We start from the raw sequence: 6,246 nt of genomic DNA, 5'->3' as shown, positions 1-6,246 counted from the left end.
GTCTATGGCTTGGGAGGTTAGTCTTTAACGATTTCCCGGGCCTTCCCACCACACCGCCTGATATAGATATCCTGGATGGCAAGGAGCTCAGCCTAATAGGTCCAATAATATATGATGATGATGATGATTATTTTTATTTTTAGTATTATGCTATTACCATAATGGGCCTGTTGTTTTATTATCAGCATCGTCTATGCATAAAAAAAACTGAAATGTAATTCCAACTCAATGTGGACAACTTGAATATGCTGAGTTTTGTTAAATATATTCAATAATAATAAACAAAAACAGGGGCGTACTGAAAATGTTTCATGCACATAATGATTCCACCATGGTCACCTTATTAATAATTTTACAAGCGAGGCAGGTAACTATTTCCTTATAGTTTCTGTGTTTTAATATCAGTGAATGTTCCCATGCATCGCCATATGCATTTTCTATTAACCAATAACCTGGCTCTCTTTGCTCACTTTGCCTCATGCAGAGAATTCTGTAACGCTCAGTGCTCTCCCCTCAGTAAAACAACCACACACCCAAGCGCTGTAACAACCATGCAACTAAGACACCTTCATTAATAAGAATGTTTCCACTGTTAACACGGTTCCAGTGTGTTGTTGTCTGACTGAGGCAGAGCTCCGCAGGTAATTTGTGCTTTTATTTTTTTTATTTTATGGGGACAAACTTAATGAGAAAGGAGCGCACAACAATGTAGGCTACAATTACATTTCAGAACGCATGGTCCTATAGGACCATTAACTATGAGTGTAATTTATGTACATTGGATTACGAGGGTAAAAACGCACATGACAGAATAAAAAGTAGGATGGCATTTTATTTTACTGGCTAAACCATCCCAGAATGAAATGTAATAATTTATAAATGAAAATGTAGAAAACAACGTTTATTAAGATGGGAAATGTTTTATGAACAGTCCTACTGGAATGTTACATTACATTATGGAATACTTTGCCGAGTAATTTTGAAACCCTGATACAGTCTTTGCAAAAACAAAAGACAAACTGGAAAAGTTATTTCGTGATATTTAAACAACACCACAATTCATCAGATTTTACAATGCTGGGGTAGGAACCTAAATCAACTTTAATATCCATGTTCCATTTTTTTATACCTTTAATACCAGTATAATGACAGCCTTTTTCTTCTGTTTGGAAATTGTATGAAAACAGAAATTACATGTCCATTGAATATAACTGGTTTAAAAATGATCCAGGGAGGCTCCAGTTGCTAGCTGGTGGAGCCAGAATACACGGATTAAAAATAGAATCATGACATTATACAAAAATAATTCTGAAACTAGTAACACTATCACAGCCGCTCTTTCTCACATCATCTGTTTTTACTCAACAGGGGTCCTCTACCAAACAGTATTATTTTTCTGGTCGGGTATCATGAAACTTGCTTGAAACGCAATAATGGGAAAGCAAATCAATACGCACGCGCACGCGCACGCGCCCCCCCCCCCCCCCCCCCCCCCCCCCCCCAGTGTAGAGTGGGCTGGGCTCCAGACTGGCTGCAGGCATGGTTTAAACCACTGACCTTGCTCCCTGCCCCACGCCCAACATGCTAGCAGATCCTCTACTGGCTGCTCCAGAGGGGAGAAGGATTAAGATCTGTCACAGTTTCTTTCTGCCGGTTTGATCATGTGGGGTAGACACATTTACGAACCAGGACATGCCCACTTTCCCTCTGCACAGGGGGATTCTGTGGCCCAAATCTCTTTGGCAAACATGATACAATCCAAGGTTGTTATTTGACAGTAGCGTGTCTAGGGAACGCTTGGAGTTTGAGTTAACCTTTTACTGCAGTGGGCTAAATCAGGGTCACACAGAGTAGACTTAAACAAATCCTATTTGTAGTGTGACTGCACTATGCCATGTTTCTGGTTCCGGCGGAGTGGGTGAAATGTGTTTTATGGCAGTAAACTGTGAATGGACATGGGTTGTACTGTGTGTGGGGAAGGAGGGGGCTGCAGCAGAGCTTACTGTAGCTGGAGCACTACAGCACCGTCTCAGGGTTGACCGTTTTACACAGAGGCTCTCCATTCCTGTCTGAGCCAGGATCAACATACAGGCCTTTGATCTCCCATCTCACCTTTCAACCAACACACAAGGGTAAGGAATCCTTTTGGCTGTTCTGACTGGACAGCAAAGCCACACGACTTCATAAAAATGAAAAACCTCAGTTGTTTTACCCAATAACAGCCAAACCTTCATCAAACCTTTGTTTGGATTTAGCACCTGCAATTATTCTCTGTATATGTATAACAAACTAACAATGCCTTGTTCTACCCCACAGAAAGAGCCTGAAGAGGTCTGAATACAATGCTTAAACGTTTGGGAGGAATGGCTTTTCCAGCTCACAATGTTGTGCCATTGTCTCCCCAATTACAAGTGTACCAGAGCTATAGCAAGAGAAGATAAGACCACTCACCTTTCGCCTCCTGGGATACAGGCCTGAATGGGCCCTGAGTCACAGCTACCCAGCAACTACCCCCTGAAAAGACTAACCTGTCTGGCATCCATTCAACCCTTTCCTTTTATTTCTCTATCCCTCCTGTTCCATGTTTCTAAGCATCACCATCAGACTGGCAAGTTTCATCATGGTGTTGCATAAACTTGTTTTAGCGCTCACATCAAATCAAATCGTATTTGTCACATGCCCCGATTACAACCTTATCGTGAAATGCTTACTTACAAGACCTTAACCAACAATGCAGTTCAAGAAATAGAGTTAAGAAAATATGTACAAAATAAACTAAAGTAAAAAGTAAATAAATAAAAAAGTAACACAACAAAATTACATAACAATAACGAGGCTATATACAAGGGGTACCGGTTCCGAGTCAATTTGCGGGGGTACAGGTTACTCCCATCTACAGGCACATCATTTTTTTGTTAGTTCAATCAAGTAACCAATGTGAATGCCATTGTATTATTGTGAGAAAGATCTGAAAGTTGATATATGCTTATGTTTGTAGCTCCCACAATGCAGTATACCTAACAATACACAGAAATCCAAACACTAAAAAGAAAGAAATTAACTAATATCAGAACGAGCAATGTCAGAGTCGGGAATATAAATATATATATATGGATATAGTGTTGTGTATAGACAGTATGGACAGGATATGAATAGGAAAGATGTGTACAGCAGTAGTTATATAGGATGAGCCTTGACTAGAATACAGTATGTACATATGAAGTGGATAAAAATTATTAAAGTGACCAGTGTTCAATGACTATGTACATAGGGCAGCAGTCTCTAAGGTGCAGGGTAATGTATCGGGTGTTAAGCGTCTAGTAACAGTGCCTAAGTTCAGGGCAGGGTACTGAGCGGAGGACGGCTAGTGGTGTCTATCTCTAGATGGTAGCGGGGTGAACAGTCCGTGGCTCGGGTGGCTGAGGTCCATAATGATTTTCCTGGACTTCCTGTGACACCGGATGGATTAGATGTCCTGGAGGGAAGGCACATATACAATGCAACTGAATTAAGTGTCCTCTTGTTGATGAATATTTCAAAAGATCCTCACTGTAAGCTTAACTTCTTCTGAAAGCAGATGGAAATCCTGGAAATCTCTGAGACACAGACAGACATAGCTCTTTCTGGCTTCCTGCAACATTATTCCATAAATTATTACCTCTTACTAGCTCAGACTTTGATGAAAATGGTCTATTTGAATTTTTTCATCAAATGTTTACCACCAAACACTACGGGATTCTATCTATCAGTTTGTTCTGATATAAAACATGACATTTGTGTCTGTGAAATCCTATACAACACCATAATCAATAAAAGCACCAAACTTTCCCTATAAAAAGGGAAAAAGCATCATCAAAGAGGCAGCTCACCAATGTGAAAATACTATCTTGATGTGTGGATTTTCAGGTGCTCTTCTTCACAGGCAATGGTGTACCTCACAGCAGGGTCCACAACAGAAACAACGATCACCATCCAATTTGTGCTCTATAGTCAGGAGAAGATAGGAGCACATCTTTTGTGTACCATTTGTTTATAACCATTCTTAAACTCTGCTTTGAGGAGCCTAAACCCTTTCAAGTGACAGATGGGTGGCACTTAATTTGGTCTTCAAGGAGTGCTCAGGCCTGTATAGGACTGTTTATCCATTCATGGAACCTTTGGCAAATGTACTTGTCTGGATCCAGAGTCCAACACCATTGGTTACTCATTTCAAAGGTGAAATGATATATTTACAGATTAATTTAAAATTAATATCATAGTTCCATACTAAAATCCAGCCACACTATAATATTAAAGGGATACTTCAGGATTTAGGCAATGACGCCCCCAGAGTAAGATGAACTATGGATACCATTTTTTATGCCTGCGTGCAGTTTGAAGGAAGTCGCTAACTAGGGTTTGAGCAATTGCTAACTAGCTTTAGCGCAATGACTGGAAGTCTATGGTGCCTACTAGAATGCTAGTAGATACAATAGACTTCCATTCATTGTGCTAACGCTAGTAAGCATAGGCTACCTCTAATTTCCTTCATACTGGATGCAGAGACATAAAAATGGTATCCATGAGTTGATCTGACTCTGGGGAAGTAGATAAAGGGCTTCATTGCCAAAATCCCAAAGTATCCCTTTAAGTGATTTCTCAATTTGCTCTGCTGTAACTGTCAAGGTTTATAAAGCGCTTATAAAGCACATACAAAGGAGGCCTTCACAAAGATTATGAATGTTGTTCCTTGAAGACATTGTGAGATAAAATTAAATAACACATGAGCATTAAACTACTGAACAAAATAAATCAATATTTTCTTTAGGGTATTATGACATGAAATTAGGATCAAAAGTACTTTTTCGCCACATGCAGATAGAGGACATAGGACATTTCCTGTAACATGAAAAGAGATGTCAGTGTCGGCTTCTACAGACCATCCATCATACGAGAGCATATTATGTCTGACGAGGTGTTGCTGAAAGAGGAGGAAAGGGGAGAGCAGGTGATAAAGGTAGCGGAAGGATGGAGGTAAACTACCTGGGTGGGGTGATGCTTCCCTTCACAGTTCAGATTCACTCTGCCAACACCTCTCAGGAAGACTGACCCAGACAAAGATGAAGGAGCCAACAGGGACAAGTGCCGCCACCACAGGACCACAGGCCTCTGCACAGCATAATAGGATCAATTGTGCAGCAGAAAGACATGTTTCCTTTCTCCTCCTCAGAATCGGTGGAGGGGTATCAGAGTACTGGAGCACTCTTTAATAATGCGTGGCGCTTAAATCTGAAAGTGGAGCAGCAGTAGAAAAAGGGGTTACCAAAGCAGTAACCTGATCACAAGTTAATCGTCTTTGCCCTCTGCTGGTAAAGGGGCACATTTTTACTGGGCCAAGCTCAGAGGACGAGCAATCAGTGACCGACTGCTGATGCCCTGGCTTTAGGAGAGGGAGTAGATTTAAGGAAATGTCAGCAGTAGAATTAATATCTCAAGAATATCTATCTATACGTTGTATACACACAGCTTTGGAAGCGCTAAGTTTATCAATGGCATTTCTATACATGTCACAAAGACATATTTCCAATAGTACAGTTTAGTTTTAAATGTCTGTCCAGTGCATGAAAACCTGTTTCTAGGTCTGAATGGCTGACTTGGTGTTGCGATAACTCAAATTAAATGGTCTATTTGTGGGTGTTTTGAATTATGGGGGGCGATGCCATTTGTCCCCTGCAAAAGGAACCTTTAAATAAAATCCAGTTAAGCCTGTCTGCCTTCCCCTCCAGAGTGACCTTAAATTCTAGCAATGGACATGATTAGAATACCACAGGTCTAACATTAGAGCAGAACCTTTACTTCCAATAGGAAACCAGCACATAAGTTCTAATTATGACAAGCAATTCCTTGTTTTGATGGGAGATGAAAAGGCATTTCTTGCTTGTTATAGCAAGGGGTCCCAAAAACAACCAACCAAAAAGAGTCAACATGAGATACAGTACAAAACACCTGCAACGAGGTCCACCTTTATTTCTGTATCAGTGGAAATGAGAGGGATACCAATAGCTTATGGGACTGAGCAGAGCAAAGTTTAGGAGTTCCTTAGCTGGATGTAGCCACCAGGGTTGTGGTCAATACCATTTCAATTCAGTCAATTAAGAATGTAAACTAAATATTTTCTCAGAGAAGCATTGAGTAAAATTGGAATTTCAGTGTACTCCCTGAATTGAAAAGGAATGGACCTCAACCATGGTGGCCACAGCTAAGGAG

This window comes from Oncorhynchus clarkii, chromosome 12 (genome assembly GCF_045791955.1).
Source record: "Oncorhynchus clarkii lewisi isolate Uvic-CL-2024 chromosome 12, UVic_Ocla_1.0, whole genome shotgun sequence".
In the NCBI taxonomy this organism is placed as follows: Eukaryota; Metazoa; Chordata; class Actinopteri; order Salmoniformes; family Salmonidae; genus Oncorhynchus; species Oncorhynchus clarkii.
The sequence above is the reverse complement of the archived record's forward strand: the minus strand, read 5'-3'. Positions refer to the sequence as shown.